Source organism: Loxodonta africana, chromosome 2 (assembly GCF_030014295.1).
Source record: "Loxodonta africana isolate mLoxAfr1 chromosome 2, mLoxAfr1.hap2, whole genome shotgun sequence".
In the NCBI taxonomy this organism is placed as follows: domain Eukaryota; kingdom Metazoa; phylum Chordata; class Mammalia; order Proboscidea; family Elephantidae; genus Loxodonta; species Loxodonta africana.
Window position 1 is genome coordinate 179,454,755 of NC_087343.1, and position 25,185 is coordinate 179,479,939.

Below are 25,185 nucleotides of genomic sequence, written 5' to 3' on the forward strand. Positions count from 1 at the left end.
TAATAAGAATTTAAAGAATATGCATTAATTCAAATTAATAGTTATCACATTTTCATTATGTAGTTTATTCCTTAACTATTTGCAATTTGTTTTCTTTTACTACCTTCCAAAGAAACTGCTCACTATAGAACCATTATTGATTACTTCTTGGCAAAATACAGCAACGCTTTCTTATTTCTTTTCCAGAGAATTTGGCCCTGTGGACCATTCCCCATTTCTTCAAATCTTCCTTTTCATAAATCCTTGTTTTTATCAAAATGGTCCAATCTCCTAATTCTGAATCTTCCACTTTTTCTTTACTCTTTTCTCTCTGTTCTCTCAGATAAATAAAAGCATACTTACTTGGACAGCAAGATAATTCAGTATCTACCTCTATTTCTTTAGATCAAATTCTATAATATAATGAAGACAGCCCCATGACAGGACAGAGGAGACAATAAAATATTAATCACAGACCTACCATTTAAAAACAGAAATCTCAGAGGCGGGGCCAAGAAGGCAGAGGTAGCCAGAAACTTTCAGCAATCCCTCTGACAACAAAGACCAAAAAACAAGTGAAATGATTATATTTATGACAAGCTAGGAGCCCTGAACACCAAAGACAAAGTTAGAAAACAGGCTGAGTGGTGGGGGAGGGAGAGATGGTACAGAAGCGGAGAGAGTTTGCTGGACCTGAATTGCTAGGGTCCCTCAGGCACCTTTCCCAGAAGCAGCTGCAACTGGCTGGTAGGAGTGTTTGGCTGCAGTTTCCTCAGGGAGAAGCAGCCTGCCATACAGCCTACTCACATCTCTGAAACCAGAGAAGAATGGTGCTCTCGGCAAAAGCTAAGTATATTTTACTGTGCCCCCCACTGCCCCAAGTTGGCTTCAGAGGATGGTGATTTCCCAGGGCCTGAGATAGGCCCTGTTGAGCACTGGGAGATATTATTCCAGTGTTGGAGAAGGAATAAATTCATAATTGGGGGAAAAGATAATTTTCTAGTTCCACTAACCTGGGGAGCTCCACACAAAAGGAGCTCCTGTCCAGGCATGAACAGTCTGTGGACTTTGAATACCTTTCTCCTTTACAAGGACATGTGTAGGCCTATTTTGGGTGAATAATCTGTCGTTGGCAGACTGCAACTGTTTCATTATGTGGTGGAGAGGTGGGTGTTTGATGTTTGACACTGCTTTGCCTATTGAAAAGGATCCTTACCTACCCACATCTGGGGCCTAAGGACTGGTAGCTCCACTCAGGTCACCCAGCCACCCACGACTAAGGTCCAAGGATAACTGGTACCTCCCAGTCCTTACAACCAAAAGCATTGGGTGCCCATGGTCTGTCTGCAGAAAACACCCACCTGTATGCTCTAGGGAAGAGGAATGCACTTTCCGCAGAGACACTCAGGGGATGATTCTCAGCCCCCTGCCTTGTTCAGAATGTGCTCTCCTGCTACAACCAGATACCAGTACCTACACCAATCACTTCTGCCCCTCTAAGACTGTAGGACAGAGCCTTTACCACACACTTGAAGATCAGCTACCTGGACACCTGAGCTGAATCCATACAAGAAAAGTAAATGGGCTTCTAGACTAATACACCTGGTAACACCTCTAGCCATCTGGTAACAGGATGTCAGAACTTTAAAGGTGAAAATAATTAAGCTAACTCAGTCAAGCAACCCATGTGGGCATATCAAAACAAAACAAAGCAAGAAGCTAGGATATAAAAAGCAAACCAAATAAACTAATATAATAACTTATAGATGGCTCGGAGACTACAGTCAATATCAAATCGCATAAAGAAACAGACCATGATCACATCAACAAGCTCTCAAAACAAAGAATCAAGGGGTCTTCTAGATGAAAGTGACTTCCTGGAATTACCAGATGCAGAATACAAAAGATTAATATATAGAACCCTTCGAGACATCAAGAAGGCAATACACAGAACAATCCAAGGAACACACAGATAAAGCAGTTGAAGAAATTAAAAAAAAGTAATTTAAGAACATAATGAAAAATTTAATAAGCTGCAAGAACCCATAGAGAAACAGCAATCAGAAATTCAGAAGATGAATAATAAAATTACAGAATTAGACAACTCAATAGAAAGTCACAGGAGCAGAATTGAGCAAGTGGAAGGCAGAATTGGTGAGCTTAAAGATAAAGCATTTCGCACCAATATATTTGAAGAAAAATCAGAAAAAAAATTTAAAAACTGAAGAATGCACACATCCAAAGAGAAGAAAGGGGGCAAAATCAGAGAATTTTCCCTACAACTCAAACAAATAGCAACAGAGCAACAAAAGAAACCCTCAGGCACCAGAAGAAAGCAAATAATAAAAATTAGAGCAGAATTAAACGAAATAGAAAACAGAAACGCAATTGAAAGGGTTAACAAGACCAAAAGCTGGTTCTTCGAAAAAATTAATAAAAGTGGTAAACCATTGGTCAGACTGACAAGAGAAAAACAGGAGAGGAAGCAAATAAACCAAATAAGAAATGAGATGGGCAATATTACAACAGACCCAAACGAAATTAAAAGAATCATATCAGATTACTATCAAAAATAGTACTCTGACAAATTTGAAAACCTGAAAGAAACGGATGAATATCTAGAAACAGACTGCCTACCTAAACTAACACAAACGGGGTAGAACAACTAAATGGACGCATATCAAAAGAAGACATTAAAAAGGTAATCGAAAACTCCCAAAAGAGAAAAGCCCTGGCCTGGACAGCTTCACTATAGACTCTCTACCAAAGTTTCAGAGAAAAATTAAAACCACTACTATGAAAGGTATTTCAGAGCATAGAAAAGGATGGAATACTCCCAAACTCATTCTATGAAGCCAGCATATCCCTGATACCAAAACTAGGTAAAGACACCACAAAAAAAAAAAAAAAAAGAAAGAAAATTACAGATCTATATCCCTCATGAACTTAGATGCAAAAATCCTCAACAAAATTCTAGCTAATAGAATTCAACAACATATCAAAAAAAATAATTCACCTTGACCAAGTGAGATTCATACCAGGTATGCAGGGAAGGTTCAACATTAGAAAAACAATTCATGTCAGAATCACATGATTTTATCAACTGATGCAGAAAAGGCATTTGACAAAGTTCGATACCCATTCATGATTAAAAACTCTCAGTAAAATAGGAGTAGAAGGAAAATTCCTCAATATAATAAAGGGCATAAATATGCAAAGCCAACCGCCAACATCATCCTAAATGGAGAGAGCCTAAAAGCATTCCCCTTGAGATCAGGAACCACACAAGGATGCCCTTTATCACCATTATTATTCAACATTGTGATGGAGGTCCTAGCCAGATCAATTAGGCTAGATAAAGAAATAAAGGTATCCAGATTCAGAAGGAATAAATAAAAGTATCTCTATTTGCAGATGACATGATCTTATACACAGAAAACCCTAAAGGGATCCTCAAGAAAACTGCTAAGACTAATAGAAGAGTTCAGCAGAGTATCAGGACACAAGACAAACATACAAAAATCTGCAAGAAACCAAAAGAGACTTACATAAGTGGAAAAGCATACCTTGCTCACAGATGGGAAGATTTAACGTTATAAAAACGTCTATTCTACCAAAAGCGATCTATACGTTTAATGCAATTCTGATCCAAATTCCAGCAACATTCTTCAATGAGATGGAGAAACAAATCACCAACTTCATATGGAAGGTAAAGAGGCCCCAGATAAGTAAAGCATTACTGAGAAAGAAGAACAAACAGGGAGGCTTCACTCTACCTGATTTTAGAATCTATTATACCACCACAGTAGTCATAACAACCTGGTGCTGGTACAACAACAGATATATGGACCAATGGAACAGAATTGAGAATCCAGGCATAAATCCATCCACATATGAGCAGCTGATATTTGACAAAGGCACCAGAACAGTTAAATGGGGAAAAGACAGTCTTTTTAACAAATGGTGCTGGCATAACTGGATATCCATCTGCAAAAAATTGAAACAAGACCCATACCTCACACCATGCACAAAAACGAACTCAAAATGAATCAAAGTCCTAAATATAATATCTAAAATGATAAAGATTGTGGAAGAAAAAATAGAGACAACTTCAAGAGCCCTAATACATGGCATAAACAGCATACAAAACATTACTAACAATGCGGAAGAGAAACTAGATAACTGGGAGCTCATAAAAAACCAACACCTATGCTCATCCAAATTCTTCACCCAAAGAGTAAAAAGACTACCTACAGACTGGGAAAAAGCTTTTAGGTATGACATTTCTGATCAGCGCCTGATCTCTAAAATCTACATGATACTGCAAAAACTCAACTACAAAAAACAAATAACCCAATTAAAAAATGGGCAAAAGATATGAACATACACTTCACTAAAGAAGACATTCAGGTAGCTATCAGATACATGAGGAAATGCTCAAGATTATTAGCCACTAGAGAAATGTAAATCAAAACTACAATGAGATTCCATCTCACTCCAACAACAAAAAAAAGGCTGGCATTAATCCAAAAAACACAAAATAATCCATGTTGGAGAGGCTGTGGAGAGACTGAAACACTTATACACTGCTGGTGGGAATGTATAATGGTACAACCACTTTGGAAATCAATTTGACACTTCCTTAACAAGCTAGAAATAGAACTACCATACGATCCAGCAATCCCACTCCTTGGAATACATCCTAGAGAAATAAGAGCCTGTACGTGAACAGATACATGCACACCTATATTCATTGCAGCACTGTTTACAAGAGCAAAAAGATGGAACCAACCAAGGTGCCCATCAATGGATGAATGGATAAATAAATTATGGTATAGTCACACAATGGAATACTACGCATCGATAAAGAATGGTGAGGAATCTGTGAAACATTCATAACATGGAGGAATCTGGAAGGCATTATGTTGAGTGAAATTAGTCAGTTGCAGAAGGACAAATATTGTATAAGACCACTATCATAAGGACTTGAGAAATAATTTAAACAGAGAAGAAAATATTCTTTGATGGTTAAAAGACAGGGGAGGGAGGGAAGGTGGGAGAGGGGTATTCATTAATTAGATATAGATAAGAACTATGTTAGGTGAAAGTAAAGACAAAGCACAATACAGGAGAGGTCAGCACAACTGGACTAATCCAAAAGCCAAGAAGTTTCCTGAATAAACTGAACACTTCAAAGGCCAGCATAGCAGGGGCAGGGGTTTGGGGACCATGGTTTCAGGTGACATCTAAGTCAATTGGCATAATAAAATCTATTAAGAAAACATTCTGCATTCCACTTTGGAAAGTTGAGTATGGGGTCTTAAATGCTCGTAAGTAGCCATCTAAGATGCATCAATTGATCTCAACCCACCTGGAGCAAAGGAGAGTGAAGAACTCCAAAGACAGATGCTAATTATGAGCTCAAGAGACAAAAAGGGCCTCATTAACCAGAGACTACATCAGCCTGAGACCAGAAGAAAACAGATGGTGCCCAGCTACAGCCTATGACTGCCCTGATAGGGAAACAACAGAGAACCCCTGAGGGAGCAGGAGAGCAGGGAGATGCAGACCCCAAATTCTCATAAAATGACCAGACTTAATGGTCTGAGGCTAGAAGGACCCCGGTGGTCATGGTTTCCAGACCTTTTGTAAGCCCAAGGCAGGAACCATTCCCAAAGCCAACTCTCCAGACAGGGATTGGACTGGACAATGGGTTAGAAAATGATAGTGGTGAAGAGTGAGCTTCTTGGATCAAGTAGACACATAAGACTATGATGGCATCTTCTGTTTGGAGGGGAGATGAGAGGGCAGAGGGGGTTTGAGGCTGGCCGAATGGACACAAAAAGAGAGAGTGGAGGGAAGGAGTATGCTGTGTCATTAAGGGGAGAGCAATTAGGAGTATATAGCAAGGTGTATATAAATTTTTGTATGACAGACTGACTTGATTTGTGAACTTTCACTTAAAGCGCAATAAAAATTTTAAAAAAGAAAAGAACAGAAATCTCATTTAAAAAGCTATTATTTGGGAAAAGCATGAGTGCATTATCAATCTCTACACAAAGGAGTTCTTAAATATGTTATCACTTAAGCCCATTGCTTACCACATTAACCTACTTCAGCAACATTTTTAGACAAATAAGCAATATATATTACAGTGCATTTAAAATGCCAACTAAAAAGGTAGTCTGTGGTAGTTTTTAGGGAAGTACTAAAAAGTATTCATTTTCTTTCACATATTTATGAAAATACATGAAATTTCCCTCTCGCAATGCCTGGAGTTGTATTGTTTGTACATGACCTTGTACAGACAAAGCCATGGCATTTAAAAGGGAATTGATATTAAGCTAGGAGAATAGGAGGTGCCATGTGATGTTACTTGGCTTGAAAGAAGTAAATATAGCATATTGGTAATCTTTGTTGTTGAGTGGACAATGTTAATCCAAACAGGAATTTGTTTTAAAGAAAAATGGAACAGTCTCAAGGGTAGGCAGAAGAAGGAGAATGTAAAATTTCTGAAGTCTGGGGAACGTGCACAATCTTCCAACATTTTGAGGGAAAACAAAACAGAAAGAAAAATCCCTTAGAATATTAGAGTGGTATGCATTGCTTGAAACACAAAAATAAGGAAAGCAGAGACAGGCAACATTTGACTATGGGGTAAGTTTTCTATTAAGGCTCAATAGCATATGTACCACTTAAAGTTTCCTTGCATTATCCCACTCATCACTCCCACATAGTCATGGCAGTAATTAGAAATAGATCCACAGGTAAACTAACCAGATACAGGTAAACTAACCAGAGGAACCTGGAAACAGTTGGTGCCTTAAAATGAGTGAGAATATGCGAGAAAGAAGAAAAACAGCCATTTAAGTGAGCAACTGGTGTAGTACACACTGTCATTTTGTCCCCACTGTAATAGACCAAATCAGTAGGTAAAATCACCTAGTTCTGTTTCCTCATTGCCTGCCAACGTTGCTACCTGAGAAAGTGTACATTCACCTGCACAAGAATCACAGCGTAGCCAATCATATAGTCACAAATAATGCTATTTTATATATTTACAATGTTTTTACCTATTAATTAATTTTCTTGTCTGATTACATAGACTTACATTTTCAAAACATTACATAACATGTTAATAACAGGGATCTTTTTTTTGGTTGTTTTAGTTCTTACTTTTTTTGTTTTAGTTCTTATGTTAATAGAGATATTTCTAGTTTTTCATTGTTAAATTTCATACTTTATTTTGACTTAATGTGGAAACTACTTATGAATTTAAAAAGTATCTGCCTAATCTGAGTTTATTATGTGTTTTCTTCAGAAACTTGTGTTTATTTTTATCCACGGATCTTTGGCATCACCAAAGATAATTTTGTTCTTATTTGTTTATTGATGTGATTAACTAGATGGATGTCAAACCAACCTTACATTCCTAAGACAAAGTCAACTAAATCATACAGAAGTATGTTTTATTCTGTTAGATACACCTTGAAAATAGCTTATCCAGTATATTTATATCCATATTCAAAAATTAGATTATTCTACATTTTTTTATGTTTTAGTATTATCTTTTTAATTTTAAATATACTTCTTTGCATTTTTTTTTTTTACCACACTCTTTCCAATATTTGAAAGACACCTTTTTCTTGAGTAGTGGACACTAAGAATATTTTAGAACCACAGGAGAAAAAATGAAGAGAAATGACAGTCAGGATATGAACACGTAAGATAGAAGAGGTGTTGTCACTGAAAGATAAAATCTTGATATAAAACCCAGAGGAAATCTTCCTTGATTATATCTCTATAGAAATAGTTATTCATTATACAGCATGGTTTGATAATTAAAAAAAAAAAAACCAAACCCACTGCCATCAAGTCAATTCTGACTCATAGCAACTCTATAGGACAGGGTAGAACTGCCCTATAGAGTTTCCAAGGATCGCCTGGTGGATTTGAACTGCCAACCTTTTGGTTAGCAGCCATAGCACTTAAGGACTATGCCACTGGGGTTTCCTGGTTTGATAAAATATCTATTTCAATGTCTATGCCTTGTCATTTCTGAAAAGAAATGGGTGAAATAAGAACTAAGGAAGGGGAATATCAACTTTACTTTTAGAAATTTTACCTACTATCTTATTCCTTAGCTACAAGTATTTGAGTGCCTATCTTAAAGAGACCTTGAAAAAAAAAATGTATATATATGCCTAATGTGAATTTTCTACCCTCAACATATGCATTTAATTCATTTGACATTCAGGACATGCTCACCTTTGAATTAATGGAAGGAAACTTCAAAACAGTGATTTTCTTCATTTTGGGACCATTCAAATGTTATGTTCCCCTGAAGAAAAGGACAAATTAGGGAAAAAATTATAATTCTTTTTCAAGATCACAACTCCCATTGAAAACTGTCAAAGCATCTTATAAAAATTAATTGTTTAAGCCTCACTGCACCTCAATAAAGTGGAACTCATTTGCCGGTTTAAATAACTATAGTTTGTCACTTTCTAAATAAACATAGTTGAAAATTATACAGTAATTTGCAATGCAAAGGCTTTCTTTTATGTAACCCAATTACTTTTATGTAAATTAAAAATACATGCATATAAAGCAACAACATCTACTTAACATGAAAACATATAAACAAAAAGAAACTCATTAAACATATTAGAATGGCTGCCGATACTGGAGAGAAGAATCAGGGTGGTCTAGGGATAGAGACAAAGAAAAATTTACAAAATCTTTTTATTATCTTGCTACTTAAATAAGTAAGGAGATATTCTTGGATGTTACCTTGAGGCTTTAAGAACATAATTAGATGTTGTCTAAAATAGTTTTCTAGTGATCTAAAGGTGATGCAACTTCTAAAATCAGCTGATTAAAAATCAGGGAAAAGCTAAAGTCTTTTGAAAAGAGCCCTTTTATTTGTTATTGTTTCTCTTTATTTTATCATTGTAAAAATCTCTATAATGTACCATTTGTCAAATCAACATTTTTCACACATACAATTCATTGACACCATTGCATTGATCTTGTTGTGCAACCATAACTGATATGTCCCTTTATTTTTGTTTGATTAGGGATATTTGATAATTCTGATTCAGAAATATACAATGCAGGTATGAGGTAAAAGAAAAAAAAACTCAACCTTTCTGCATTCATATTCATTACCCCAAAACAAACAGGAAGATTGTGCATTCAGTTCCCACCTCCTAGAGTTTACCAGTTGACAAGAACTTTGGGCCCTGTCTAGGCAACTGAGGAATTTCAGAAGAAAATTCTAATTTCTGGATTCTCTTTTTGGGGGGTGGGAAAGGCACAGTCTAAAAACACTGAGTTCACCTTCACATATGGCCATAATTGGCAGGTTTTGAGAAGTTCCTCACACCTACCAAGTGTCCGTTTCTGGCATTAAAATAGGACAGCCCTTGGGGAGATGGGGCCAGGATGGTGGAGTAGTCAGATGTTTCCTGTGGTCCTTCTTAGAACAAAGACCCAAAAAAACAAGTGAATCAATTATATATGACAATCTAGGAGCCCTGAATATCAAAGGCAAAGTTGAGGAATTGGACTGAGCAGCAGGGGGAGGGAGAGACAGTTCAGATGCAGAAAGGAGATGCCAGACCTGACTTGGTGGGAATTGACACACTGCAGGCTGGATCAGCTGGCCTGTATGGTGAGGCAAACAATGGTGCTCGGGATGCATTTTCCACATTGAGAGAGACTAAGTGACGGAAAGCCTACTCAAGCCTCTAGAACCAGTGAAAATCAGCACTCAATCGGCAAAAGATAAGTACATGCATCTAACCTACCCCACAGATCAAGAAACACCCCCTTTGTGAAGAACCTCTCTCCCATTTACCTGTCCTTTCCCCACTCAGAACTGGGTCCCAGGCCAGCTTCAGTGATTACTGTGTCCCCTGGGCTGAAAGTAGGACCTGTCACACTTCCTGAGCCATTCTCCTGGCTTTGGATAGGGAACAAATTAACAAAAGAAAAAAATAATCTGACAGCTCCCCTAAGCCGGGAACTCAGGGAAGACACAGCCCCTTTGCCTAGGCATAGGCATAAGGGATCCATGGACTTTGAATGGCTTTCACCCCTGCATAGACCTATGTGGGCTCATTTCAACAGTGTAGGCCCTCATTAGCACAGTACAACAGGATATATACCTGAAGCCTATTTTTAACTGTATTTTGCAGCTATAAGGTGGAGTGGCAGATTCTGACATTTGACACCACTCTGCCCGTTAAGCAAGGTCCTCACCTACCCACATCAGGTGCCTGAGGGCTGGTGACTCTACCCTTGCCACCTAGCCACCAAAGACAGAAGTCCAAGAATAAGTGGTACCTCTCAGTCCTTACAGCCAACAGGATTGGGTGCCCGTAGTGTAACCGCAAAACCCACCCACCTATGTGCTCTCGGGAACAGGGACATGCTTTCCTCCCAGAAGCTCAGGGGCAGCCTTCAGCCCCCTGCGTTGCTCAGTGCATGACCCCCTACTGCAGCCAGATACCTGTGCCCACTCCAATCACCCCTGCCCATCTAGGATTGTAGGTGAGAACCTGCATCACACACTTGGTGATCAACTACCTGGACACCTGAGCTGAATCCATATAAGAAGAATAAATGGTCTCCTGGGCTCACATACCCAGTAACAGCACTAACCACCTGGCAACAGGACATAAGAGCTTCAAAGGTACCAAGAATCAAACTAGCTCAGAAGAGCAGACTATTTGGGCATATCAAAACAAACAAAGCAAGAAGCTAGGGCACAGCAAGGAAACATAAAATAAATAAATATAATAACTTATTGATGGCTTGGAGACAACAGTCAATATCAAATCACATAAATAAGCAGATCATGATGGCTTCAATAAGCACCCAAATCAAAGAACAAAGGAACCTTCCAGAGGAAGATAATTTCTTGGAATTACCGAAGGTAGAATTCAAAAGATTAATATACAGATCTCTTCAAGAGATCAGAAAGGAGATCAGTTAAAATGCAGAATGAGCCAAGAAACACACAGACAAAGCAACAGAGGAACTTCAGAAGGTTATACAAGAGCATAATGACAAATTTAACAGGCTGCAAGAATCCATAAAAGACAGCAAACTGAAATCCAAAAGATTAACAATAAAATTTCAGAATTAGACAACTTGATAGAAAGTCACAGGAGCACAATTGAGGCAATGGAAGTCAGAATTAGTGACATTGAAGAAAAAGCACTGGACACCTACTTATTTGAGGGAAAATCAGATAAAAGAATTTAAAAATGAAGAAACCCTAAGAATTATGTGGGACTCTATCAAGAGAAATAACCTACGAGTGTTTGGAGTACCAGAACAGGAGGGGATAACAGAAAATACAGAGAGAATTGTTGAGCATTTGATGGCAGAAAACTTCCCTGATATCATGAGAGATAAGAAAACATCTATCCAAGAAGCTCATTGAATGCCACACAGGTATATCCCAAAAGAAAGTCACCAAGACATATTATAATCAAACTTGCCAAAACCAGAGAGAGAATTTTAAGGGCAGCTAGGGATAAACAAAAAGTCATCTACAAAGGAGAGTCAATAAGACTAAGCTCAGACTACTCAGCAGAAACCAGGCAATGGGATGACATATATAAAGGCTTGGAGGAAAAAAATTGCCAGCTAAGAATTACATATCCAGCAAAACCATGTCTCAAATATGGTGAAATTCGGGCATTTCCAGACAAAAAGATAGGGTAGAACTTGGAAGTTGAGCCACAATTTCTAACTCTCCTTACTTTCTTCCTAACACTGAGAAGGAATGTCTGTTCATACACATCATTGTGCTTGCATTGCTCCTTTCCTAGGATCAAAAGGAATGGGTATATTATTTGCTCCCATGTCTCTATCAAGACCTTCCTGGGTGGTACAAAGGTTTAAGTGCTGGGCTACTAACAAAAAGGTTAGCAGTCCGAATCCACCCTTTTGGAAGAAAGGTTACAGCCATAAAAACTCTGTAGAGTGCAGTTCTTCTATGACACATATGGGGTCCCCATGACTCAGAATTTACTGAAAGGCAACAGTTTTGCTGTTTTTTTTCTTTTTTTGTCTCTATAAAAAGTGGAAAAATGAATGATAATTTGAAAACCCCACCTGTTTCAATATAAATGGAAGTAATCAAATCTCTTTGTAGAAATGAAGATTCTAGCTGACCAGTGCCACGCAGGTCATCAGCTTAGCCCATTTAGGCTTTTGATTTTAGATCCCTGCTTTCTGTAATTAAGGTATAGCAGATAACAAAAGTGACTACTCAAAAGAATTAAGGCTTTATATTTTTCATGATGAAATAGAGTGCTGGGATTGTTTTTCTAAGGTCCCTAAAACATAGTGTTACCAATTTTCCTTAATATTTTAGATTTATGCTTTATAACCTCCTATTGGGAAAAACCTGTCTTTAGGGAATCTTTCCTATGTCTCTATATGTCTACGGAAACTTCGGTTGGAGTGCAATAAGGACTTGCATAGCAAATACCATTTTTGTTGTATCTTTAAGGAAGAGATGGTGGGAGATTACTAATACCTTAATACTCTGTCAAAAGGAAGGATATCTAGCTAAGGATTTCATGGACAATTTATTGATTTTGAAAATAAATCTGTACAAATCAATAATAAGTATTGCAAAAGGACTAAAGAGGATTAATTATAAAAGAATTGCAAAAGTAAGTTGTTTTACTGAAAAGAAACCGTTAAATGAAAATTTGTATACATACATCTCTGACTAATATCTACTATGGCACATATTCAAAATTATATATTTCATTCAAGTCTATGTACTGTATTATAATATTTTCAGTCTTAGGCTAAACTATATTTTTGAAAGATTAGTATATTTAGAATGCTTTTAAAACATTCATGAATATTTTCATGGTCATAACCTGTACATATATCTTTGATGCAGTGGAAAAACTATTTAAAATTGTTTAATATACTGAGCATAACATCTAAGCTTTATTTCCAAAACAAATTTTCACATTAAGGATCTTATTAATATTTAATACTGCCCTAGATCTTTTATGAAAATTACAGCTGTCAACATTCTTAATACAGAAAATTAAGAGTACTACCTCTATTAGAATATTTTATTAAAATATCTCATTATTATATTTTCTAATGATTTAATGAGCTCTGTTATTTTTACTTATATATATATATGTATAGTTATTAGTAATTCATATGTGGAAATAAAGACCACACAAATGAGAACAAATAGAGGTTACTTATTTAGAGCTCTCTATAGCAATTTTTTTTTTTTTTTTTTTGTAGCAAGGCCATCAGTCACTACCAGTTATGTTTAGCAGGAACTCAAAGACAGGCAATGATTAAGAAAGCCTTATAGAGAAAAAAGAAAAGGCTTCAGGTATATTCTAATTGAAGATTGTTGACATCAGGAAGCTGAAGGAGGACTAATCATATGTGAATGAGTTAGGAAGCATATTTGACTTTGTCTGATTGGTCCTGAGTTGGAAGCAGGGGCAAAAATAGGGAAGTTGTCAAGACTGACTCCTTCCTGACCTTTCTGGGAAGATTACTGCAGAAGTTGTGATTTGGCTTCCTAGGCTGATTACTGTAGAAACGGTTGTGGGTCGAAGTTCTGTTGTCATATATGATTTGGCCATTGTCTGTTTGTATACTTAATGACTTATCCATCTGATATTCAAACAATAACGATCCTACATCCTCATGTAGACCTGCCGTCAGTAATACCTAAACTCCTTAAAAAAAAAAAAAACCTTAGCATGCACTTATTGTTAGCTGACCTCAGTCAACATCCCTGACTCATGGCAACTGCATGCACTTATAGCCAATACATATTTTTGTTGATATTCGACAACATAAGCCTTGATACAATAAATAAGGTAACAAGATGTCCAAACGTTATGTTGATTCCAACTCATAGCCACCCTGTAAGACAGAGTAGAACTGCCCCAAAGGGTTTCCAATGAGCAACTGCTGGATTTGAACCGCTGACCTTTGGGCTAGCACCCATAGCTCTTAACCACTATGCAACCAGGGCTTTCTACCCTATATATAGTACTATTAATTGTCTCTCTTTGTGGAATGTAACATATATGTGATCAGAGACTTTGTCTATTTTTTCCAATAAGTATCTTGGAGTCTAAAACGTTCCTGGAACATATTTACATATAGTCAGGTGAATGAATGAGTAAGCATTTGCTAAAAGCCAAGCTTTTTACAAACCCTGTCCTCATGCAACTTACATTGTGTGTTAAACACACAGTAAGAAAATAATGGCAAAAAAATAAACCAGATAATTACAGATGGCAATAAGTGCTGGGAAGGAAATAAATAAGGTGATGTGGTTTTTAAAACAACTGAGTGAAACAACCTTAGACAGGTCAGGGAAGTCACTCTTGGGAGTTGACATTTAATTTGATGCTTGAAGGCTAAGAAAGAGAGAGCCCTTTCAAAAGCTAGAGGAAGAAGACTACAAATATCAAAGCCCTATATTAAAAAAGAAAGAAGAAAAACAAAAAGAAAAAAAAAATCCCAAGCTATCCCCTTCTTTCTAAGAGTGCCAAGGAGGAGCTCTCTGAATGAATGAATGTATGAGCAAATAAATAAATGAATCAGTCAAATAGCAAAGAAAGAAATGTTACTTAAAAGAATTTTTATAATGGTCTAGGGTAGGATTTAATTTTCTGATGACCCCTGGCAGTACCAGTTGCTGTTGTGGCCTAAGTATAAAATCCCCTGACCCTAGTCCCAACAACAGCTTCTCTATCTGCATCATGTGGGCAAAGATATCCCTCCTTCATTCTAATCAACACCACACATTTTACTGTTCTTCTGAAATACCAACGGTACAGAATGGTAATACTATCCTGACACCTGGTTAGGGAAGCTGATGGGATTTAAAACAATTATTACACCTCCAACAAAGGCAGAAAAAGGTAAAATTCTAGCCCCAGATCTGGCAGCAGTTTAGAAGGTAGACTTGTATTATTCACTGCAAGTTTCTGCCTAGGTTTTTTCATCTACAAAAATAAAGAGTTTTGACTATATCATTAGTTGGCAAGTTGTGCGTGAGAGAACGGACACAGGGTTCCCTTCAGAGAAGGGCTAACCTGAGCTCTCAAGCAGATTTCTGGGCATTGAGCCCTACTGTGACCAGAAAAGCTTTAAGTATACCTTGCTTTAAGAAATACAGGGTTCCATGTAAAATTCTATTTTAAAATAGATTTCTGTGGATGAATTTGAAAAAAAAGATGGATAGAAAATTTTTGATGTAGAATCTTTGTTGCTGTTAGTTATCACTGAGTCAGCTCTGACTCATGGCAACCCCACACACAAAAGAATAAGCCGGTGCCAGGTCCTGCACCATCTTCACGATTGTTAGTGTGTTCAAGTCTATTGTTGTGGCCACTGTGTGACTTCAGTGCATTCAGACCTAGGGGATTCATCTTCCAGCACTAATATCAAATAATACTCTGTGGTGATCCAGAGGGTTTTCATTAGTTAATTTTTGGAAATAGATACCCAGGCCTTTCTCCCTAGTCTGTCTTAGTCCGGAAGCTCCGCTGAAACCTATCCAGCAGAGGTTACAAACTAAGCTGGTATTCGAAATACCAGTAATATAGCTTCCAACAAGATAGCAACATGCAAGCTTCCACAGTTCCACAAACTAACGGATGGTGGAATATAGAAGCTAGGTGATGGAAATATGGTGTTCATTATAAATCAAGTTTTCCTTATATTTGAACATTTTCTTAATAAAATATTGGGGAAAATGGGTTCCACTGAGGAAAAATACTGTTGTACAATCCTTTGGACTGTTTAATCATAGCTTCTGTTATTGTTGTTGTTAGCTGCTGTCGAGTCGGTTCCGACTCATAGCGACCCTATGCACAACAGAACTAAACACTGCCTGGTCCTGCGCCATCCTTACAATCGTTGTTATGCTTGAGTTCATTGTTGCAGCCACTGTGTCAATATACCTCGTTGAGGGTCTTCCTCTTTTCTGCTGACTGTACTCTGCCAAGCATGATGTCCTTCTCCAGGGACTGATCCCTCCCGACAACATGTCCAACGTATGTAAGACCCAGTCTTTCCATCTTTGCCTCTAAGGAGCATTCTGGTTGTACTTCTTCTAAGACAGATTTGTTCATTCTTTTGGCAGTCCGTGGTAATTTAATATTCTTCGCCAACACCACACTTCAAAGGTGTCAACTCTTCTTTGGTCTTCCTTATTCATTGTCCAGCTTTCACATGCATATGATGCGATTGAAAATACCACGGCTTGGGTCAGGCGCACCTTAGTCTTCAGGGTGATATCTTTGCTCTTCAACACTTTGAAAAGGTCCTTTGCAGCAGATTTACCCAATGCAATGCATCTTGATTTCTTGACTGCTGCTTCCATGGCTGTTGATTGTGGATCCAAGTAAAATGAAAGCCTTGACAACTTCAATCTTTTCTCTGTTTATCATGATGTTGCTCATTGGTCCAGTTGTGAGTATTTTTGTTTTCTTTATTTTGAGGTGCAATCCATACTGAAGGCTGTGGTCTTGGATCTTCATTAGTAAGTGCTTCATGTCCTCTTCACTTTTAGCAAGCAAGGTTGTGTCATCTGCATAACGCAGGTGGTTAATGAGTCTTCCTCTAATCCTGATGCCCCGTTCTTCTTCATATAGTCCAGCTTCTCGGATTATTTGCTCAGCATACAGATTAAATAGGTATGGTGAAAGAATACAACCCTGATGCACTCCATTTCTGACTTTAAACCAGTCGTTATCCCCTTGTTCTGTCTGAACAACTGCCTCTTGATCTATGTAAAGGTTCCTCATGAGTACAGTTAAGTGTCCTGGAACTCCCACTCTTCACAATGTTATCCATATTTTGTTACGATCCATACAGTCGAATACCTTTGCATAGTCAATAAAACACAAGTGAACATCCTTCTGGCATTCTCTGCTTTCAGCCAGGATCCACCTGACATCAGCAATGATATACCTGGGTCCACGTCCTCTTCTGAAACCGGCCTGAATTTCTGGCAGTTAGCTGTCAATATACTGCTACAGCTGTTTTTGAATGATCTTCAGCAAAATTTTGCTTGCTTGTGATATTAATGATATTGTTCGATAATTTCCACATTCAGCTGGATCACCTTTCTTGGGAATAGGCATAAATATGGATCTCTTCCAGTCAGTTGGCCAGGAAGCTGTCTTCCATATTTCTTGGCACACGATTGAGCACCTCCAGTGCTGCATCTGTTTGTTGAAACATCTCAATTGATATTCCATCAATTCCTGGAGCCTTGTTTTTCGCCAGTGCCTTCAGAACAGCCTGGATTTCTTCCTTTAGTACCACCGGTTCCTGATCTTATGTCATCTCTTGAAATGGTTGAATATCGACTAATTCTTTTTGGTATAATGACTGTGTGTATTCCTTCCATCTTCTTTTGATGCTTCCTGTGTCGTTTAATATTTTCCCCATAGAACCCTTCACTATTGCAACTCGAGGCTTGAATGTTTTCTTCAGTTCTTTCAGCTTGAGAAACCCCGAGCGTGTTCTTCCCTTTTGGTTTTCTGTCTCTAGCTCTTTGCACATGTCATTATAATACTTTACTTTGTCTTCTCGAGAGGCCCTTTGAAATCTTCTGTTCAGTTCTTTTACTTCATCGATTCTTCCTTTTGCTTTCGCTGCTTGACACTCAAGAACAAGTTTCAGAGTCTCCTCTGACATCCACCTTGGTCTTTTCTTCCTTTCCTGTCTTTTCCGTGATCTCTTGCTTTCTTCATGGTTGATGTCCTTGATGTCGTTCCACAACTCGTCTGGTCTTTGGTCACTAGTGTGCAATGTGTCAAATCTATTCTTGAGATTCTCTCTAAATTCAGGTGGGATATACTCAAGGTCATATTTTGGCTCTTGTGGACTTGCTCTGATTTTCTTCAGTTTCAGCTTGAAGTTGCATATGAGCAATTGATGGTCTGTTCCGCAGTTGGCCCCGGCCATGTTCTGACTGATGGTATTGTGCTTTTCCATAGTCTCTTTCCACAGATGTAGTCAATTTGATTTCTGTGTGCTCCATCTGGCAAGGTCCATGTGTATAGTCGCCGTTTATGTTGGTGAAAGAAGGTATTTGCAATGAAGAAGTCGTTGGTCTTGCAAAATTCTACCATTCAACCTCCGGCATTGTTCCTATCACCAAGGCCATATTTTCCAACTACTGATCTTTCTTCATTGTTTCCAACTTTTGCATTCCAATCACCAGTAATTATCAATGCATCTTGATTGCATCTTCGGTCAATTTCAGACTGTAGCAGCTAATAAAAATCTTCTATTTCTTCATCTTTGGCCCTAGTGGTTGGTGCATAAATTTCAATAATAGTCGTATTAACTGGTCTTGCTTGTAGCCGTATGGGTATTACCCTATCACTGACAGTGTTGTACTTCAGGATAGATCTTGAAACGTACTTTTTGACGATGAATGCAACTCCGTTCCTCTTCGAGCTGTCATTCCCAGCATAGTAGACCATATGATTGTCTGATTCAAAATGGCTAATACCAGTCCATTTCAGCTCACTAATGCATAGGATATCGATGTTTATGCATTCCATTTCATTTTTGATGATTTCCAATTTTCCTAGATTCATACTTTGTATATTCCAGGTTCTGATTATTAATGGATGTTTGCAGCTGTTTCTTCTCATTTTGAGTCGGGCCACATCAGCAAATGAAGGTCCCGAAAGCTTTACTCTATCCACGTCATTAAGGTTGACTCACTTTGAGGAGGCAGCTCTTCCCCAGTCATCTTTTGAGTGCCTTCTAACCTGGGGGGCTCATCTTCCAGCACTACATCAGACAATGTTCCCCTGCTATTCATAAGGTTTTCACTGGCTAATGCTTTTCAGAAGTAGACTGCTGGGTCCTTCTTCCTAGTCTGTCTTAGTCTCGAAGCTCAGCTGAAATCTGCCCTCCATGAGTGACCCTGCTGGTATCTGAATACTGGTGGCATAGCTTCCAGCATGACAGCAACACACAAGCCCCCATAGTACCACAAACTGACAGACACGCGGGGGAATCAAAGCTTTTACTAGCTCTTAAATCCTATGAATCAACAGAGTTATAATGTACCCTTTGAATTTAAGAAACAGTTGTTAAAATAACACTAATGTCAGGTTGGAGCCCTGATGATGCAGTGGTTAAGAACTCGGCTGCTAAACAAAAGGTCGGCAGTTGAAATCCACCAGCCACTCCTTGGAAACTCTATGGGCAGTTCTACTCTGTCCTATAGGGTTGCAATATGTCAGAATAGACTCAATGGCAATGGATTTGGTATTTTGACTTAATGTCAGGTACTGGCTAATGATTGAATCTACAGCATCTTCCAAGAAAATTGTGTGCATCTTAATGGCAGAGGTGCTCTTATTTCTTTCCAGGTTTCCAGATACTAGCAAAGAGATGGGCTCATAAGAGGCTCGTATATGTGTTTGTATGTATGTATGATTTTTTTTAATAACTTTTATTAAGCTTCAAGTGAATGTTTACAAATCCAATCAGTTTGTCACATATAAGTTTACATACATCTCACTCCCTACTCCCACTTGCTCTCCCCCTCTTGAGTCAGCCCTTTCAGTCTCTCCTTTCGTGACAATTTTGCCTGCTTCCCTCTCTCTCTATCCTCCCATCCCCCCTCCAGACAAGAGTTGCCAACACAATCTCAAGTGTCCACCTAATATAATTAGCTCACTCTTCATCAGTGTCTCTCTCCCACCCGCTGACCAGTCCCTTTCATTTCTGATGAGTTGTCTTCGGGGATGGTTCCTGTCCTGTGTCAACTGAAGGTCTGGGGAGCATGGCCGTCGGAATTCCTCCAGTCTCAGTCAGACCATTAAGTTTGGTCTTTTTATGAGAATTTGGGGTCTGTATCCCACTGATCTCCTGCTCCCTCAGGGGTCCTCTGTTGTGCTCCCTGTCAGGGCAGTCATCGATTGTGGCCGGGCACCAACTTGTTCTTCTGGTCTCAGGATGATGTAGGTCTCTGGTTCATGTGGCCCTTTCTGTCTCTTGGGCTCTTAGTTGTCCTGTGGCCTTGGTGTTCTTCATTTTCCTTTGCTCCAGGTGGGTTGAGACCAATTGATGCATCTTAGATGGCCGCTTGTTAGCATTTAAGACCCCAGACGCCAGATTTCAAAGTGGTATGCAGAATGATTTCATAATAGAATTATTTTGCCAATTGACTTAGAAGTCCCCGCAAACCATGTTCCCCAGACCCCCGCACTTGCTCCCCTGACCTTTGAAGCATTCATTTTATCCCGGAAACTTCTTTGCTTTTGGTCCGGTCCAATTGAGCTGACTTTCCATGTATTGAGTGTTGTCTTTCCCTTCACCTAAAGCAGTTCTTATCTACTGATTAATCAATAAAAAACCCTCACCCACCCTCCCTCCCTCCCCTCCTCGTAACCACAAAAGTATGTGTTCTTCTCAGGTTTACTATTTCTCAAGATCTTATAATAGTGGTCTTATACAATATTTGTCCTTTTGCCTCTGACTAATTTCGCTCAGCATAATGCCTTCCAGGTTCCTCCATGTTATGAAATGTTTCAGAGATTCGTCACTGTTCTTTATCGATGCGTAGTATTCCATTGTGTGAATATACCACAATTTATTTACCCATTCATCCGTTGATAGACACCTTGGTTGCTTCCAACTTTTTGCTATTGTAAACAGAGCTGCAATAAACATGGGTGTGCATATATCTGTTTGTATGAAGGCTCTTGTATCTCTAGGGTATATTCCGAGGAGTGGGATTTCTGGGTTGTATGGTCGTTCTATTTCTAACTGTTTAAGATAACGCCAGATAGATTTCCAAAGTGGTTGTACCATTTTACATTCCCACCAGCAGTGTATGAGAGTTCCAATCTCTCCGCAGCCTCTCCAACATTTATTATTTTGTGTTTTTTGGATTAATGCCAGCCTTGCTGGTGTGAGATGGAATCTCATCGTAGTTTTAATTTGCATTTCTCTAATGGCTAATGATCGAGAGCATTTTCTCATGTATCTGCTGGCTGCCTGAATATCTTCTTTAGTGAAGTGTGTGTTCATATCCTTTGCCCACTTCTTGATTGGGTTGTTTGTCTTTTTGTGGTTGAGTTTTGACAGAATCATGTAGATTTTAGAGATCAGGCGCTGGTCGGAGATGTCATAGCTGAAAATTCTTTCCCAGTCTGTAGGTGGTCTTTTTACTCTTTTGGAGAAGTCTTTAGATGAGCATAGGTGTTTGATTTTTAGGAGCTCCCAGTTATCGGGTTTCTCTTCATCATTTTTGGCAATGTTTTGTATTATGTTTATGCCTTGTATTAGGGCTCCTAGGGTTGTCCCAATTTTTTCTTCCATGATCTTTATCGTTTTAGTCTTTATGTTTAGGTCTTTGATCCACTTGGAGTTAGTTTTTGTGCATGGTGTGAGGTATGGGTCCTGTTTCATTTTTTTGCAAATGGATATCCAGTTATGCCAGCACCATTTGTTAAAAAGGCTATCTTTTCCCCAGTTAATTGACACTGGTCCTTTGTCAAATATCAGCTGCTCATACGTGGATGGATCTATGTCTGGGTTCTCAATTCTGTTCCATTGGTCTATGTGTCTGTTGTTGTACCAATACCAGGCTGTTTTGACTACTGTGGCTGTATAATAGGTTCTGAAGTCAGGTAAGGTGAGGCCTCCCACTTTCTTCTTTTTCAATAGTGCTTTGCTTATCTGGGGCTTCTTTCCCTTCCATATGAAATTGGTGATTTGTTTCTCTATCCCCTTAAAATATGACATTGGAATTTGGATCGGGAGTGCGTTAAATGTATAGATGGCTTTTGGTAGAATAGACATTTTTACTATGTTAAGTCTTCCCATCCATGAGCAGGGTATGTTTTTCCACTTAAGTATGTCCTTTTGAATTTCTTGTAGTAGAGCTTTGTAGTTTTCTTTGTATAGGTCTTTTACATCCTTGGTAAGATTTATTCCTAAGTATCTTATCTTCTTGGGGGCTACTGTGAATGGTATTGATTTGGTTATTTCCTCTTCGGTGTTCTTTTTGTTGATGTAGAGGAATCCAAGTGATTTTTGTATGTTTATTTTATAACCTGAAACTCTGGCAAACTCTTCTATTAGTTTCAGTAGTTTTCTGGAGGATTCCTTAGGGTTTTCTGTGTATATAATCATGTCATCTGCAAATAGTGATAACTTTACTTCTTCCTTGCCAATCCGGATACCTTTTATTTCTTTGTCTAGCCTAATTGCCCTGGCTAAGACTTCCAACACGATGTTGAATAAGAGCAGTGATAAAGGGCATCCTTGTCTGGTTCCCGTTCTCAAGGGAAATGCTTTCAGGTTCTCTCCATTTAGAGTGATATTGGCTGTTGGCTTTGCATAGATGCCCTTTATTGTGTTGAGGAATTTTCCTTCAATTCCTCTTTTGGTAAGAGTTTTTATCATGAATGGGTGTTGGACTTTGTCAAATGCCTTTTCTGCATCAATTGATAAGATCATGTGGTTTTTGTCTTTTGTTTTATTTATGTGGTGGATTACATTAATGGTTTTTCTGATATTAAACCAGCCTTGCACACCTGGTATAAATCCCACTTGATCAGGGTGAATTATTTTTTTGATGTGTTGTTGGATTCTATTGGCTAGAATTTTGTTGAGGATTTTTGCATCAATGTTCATGAGGGATATAGGTCTATAATTTTCTTTTTTTGTAATGTCTTTACCTGGTTTTGGTATCAGGGAGATGGTGGCTTCATAGAATGAGTTGGGTAGTATTCCGTCATTTTCTATGCTTTGGAATACCTTTAGTAGTAGTGGTGTTAACTCTTCTCTGAAGGTTTGGTAGAACTCTGCAGTGAAGCCGTCCGGGCCAGGGCTTTTTTTTGTTGGAAGTTTTTTGATTACCGTTTCAATCTCTTTTTTGGTTATGGGTCTATTTAGTTGTTCTACTTCTGGATGTGTTAGTTTAGGTAGGTAGTGTTTTTCCAGGAATTCATCCATTTCTTCTAGGTTTTCAAATTTGTTAGAGTACAATTTTACGTAGTAATCCGAAATGATTCTTTTAATTTCATTTGGTTCTGTTGTGATGTGGTCCTTGTCATTTCTTATTCGGGTTATTTGTTTCCTTTCCTGTATTTCTTTAGTCAGTCTAGCCAATGGTTTATCAATTTTGTTAATTTTTTCAAAGAACCAGCTTTTGGCTTTGTTAATTCTTTCAATTGTTTTTCTGTTCTCTAATTCATTTAGTTCAGCTCTAATTTTTATTATTTGTTTTCTTCTGGTGCCTGATGGATTCTTTTGTTGCTCAGTTTCTGTTTGTTCAAGTTGTCGGGACAGTTCTCTGCTTTTGGCTCTTTCTTCTTTTTGTATGTGTGCATTTATTGATATAAATTGGCCTCTGAGCACTGCTTTTGCTGTGTCCCAGAGGTTTTGATAGGAAGTATTTTCATTCTCGTTGCATTCTATGAATTTCCTTATTCCCTCCTTGATGTCTTCTATAACCCAGTCTTTTTTCAGGAGGGTATTGTTCATTTTCCAAGTATTTGATTTCTTTTCCCTAGTTTTTCTGTTATTGATCTCTAGTTTTATCGCCTTGTGGTCTGAGAAGATGCTTTGTAATATTTTGATGTTTTGGACTCTGCAAAGGTTTGTTTTATGACCTAATATGTGGTCTATTCTAGAGAATGTTCCATGTGCGCTAGAAAAAAAAGTATATTTTGCAGCAGTTGGGTGGAGAGTTCTGTATAAGTCAATGAGGTCAAGTTGGTTGATTGTTGTAATTAGATCTTCCGTGTCTCTGTTGAGCTTCTTACTGGATGTCCTGTCCTTCTCCGAAAGTGGTGTGTTGAAGTCTCCTACTATAATTGTGGAGGTATCTATCTCACTTTTCAATTCTGTTAAAATTTGATTTATGTATCTTGCAGCCCTGTCATTGGGTGCATAAATATTTAATATGGTTATGTCTTCCTGATCAATTGTCCCTTTTATCATTATATAGTGTCCTTCTTTATCCTTTGTGGTCGATTTAAGTCTAAAGTCTATTTTGTCAGAAATTAATATTGCTACTCCTCTTCTTTTTTGCTTATTGTTTGCTTGATATACTTTTTTCCACCCTTTGAGTTTTAGTTTGTTTGTGTCTCTAAGTCTAAGGTGTGTCTCTTGTAGGCAGCATATAGATGGATCGTGTTTCTTTATCCAGTCTGTGACTCTCTGTCTCTTTATTGGTGCATTTAGTCCATTTACATTCAGCGTAATTATAGATAAATAAGTTTTTAGTGCTGTCATTTTGATGCCTTTTTATGTGTGTTGTTGACCATTTCATTTTTCCACATACTTTTTTGTGCTGAGGCGTTTTTCTTAGTAAATTGTGAGATCCTCATTTTCATAGTGCTTGACTTTATGTTAGTTGAGTCGTTACGTTTTTCTTGGTTTTTATCTTGAGTTATAGAGTTGTTATACCTTTTTGTGATTACCTTATTATTTACCCCTATTTTTCTAAGTAAAAACCTAACTTGTATTGTTCTATATCGCCTTGTATCACTCTCCATATGGCAGTTCAATGCCTCCTGTATTTAGTCCCTCTTTTTGATTATTGTGATCTTTTACCTATTGACTTCCATGATTCCCTGTTATGTGTATTTTTTTTTTTAATTAATCTTAATTTGTTTGTTTTTGTGATTTCCCTATTTGAGTTGATATCAGGACGTTCTGTTTTGTGACCTTGTATTGTGCTGGTACCTGATATTATTGGTTCTCTGACCAAACAATATCCTTTAGTATTTCTTATAGCTTTGGTTTGGTTTTTGCAAATTCTCTAAACTTGTGTTTGTCTGTAAATATCTTAATTTCGCCTTCATATTTCAGAGAGAGTTTTGCTGGATATATGATCCTCGGCTGGCAGTTTTTCTCCTTCAGTGTCGTCCCATTCCCTTCTTGCCTGCATGGTTTCAGCTGAGTAGTCAGAACATATTCTTATTGATTCTCCCTTGAAGGAAACCTTTCTTTTCTCCCTGGCTGCTTTTAAAATTTTCTGTTTATCTTTGCTTTTGGTGAGTTTGATGATAATGTGTCTTGGTGTTTTTCTTTTTGGATCAATCTTAAATGGGGTTCGATGAGCATCTTGGATAGCTATCCTTTCATCTTTCATGATGTCAGGGAAGTTTTCTGTCAGGA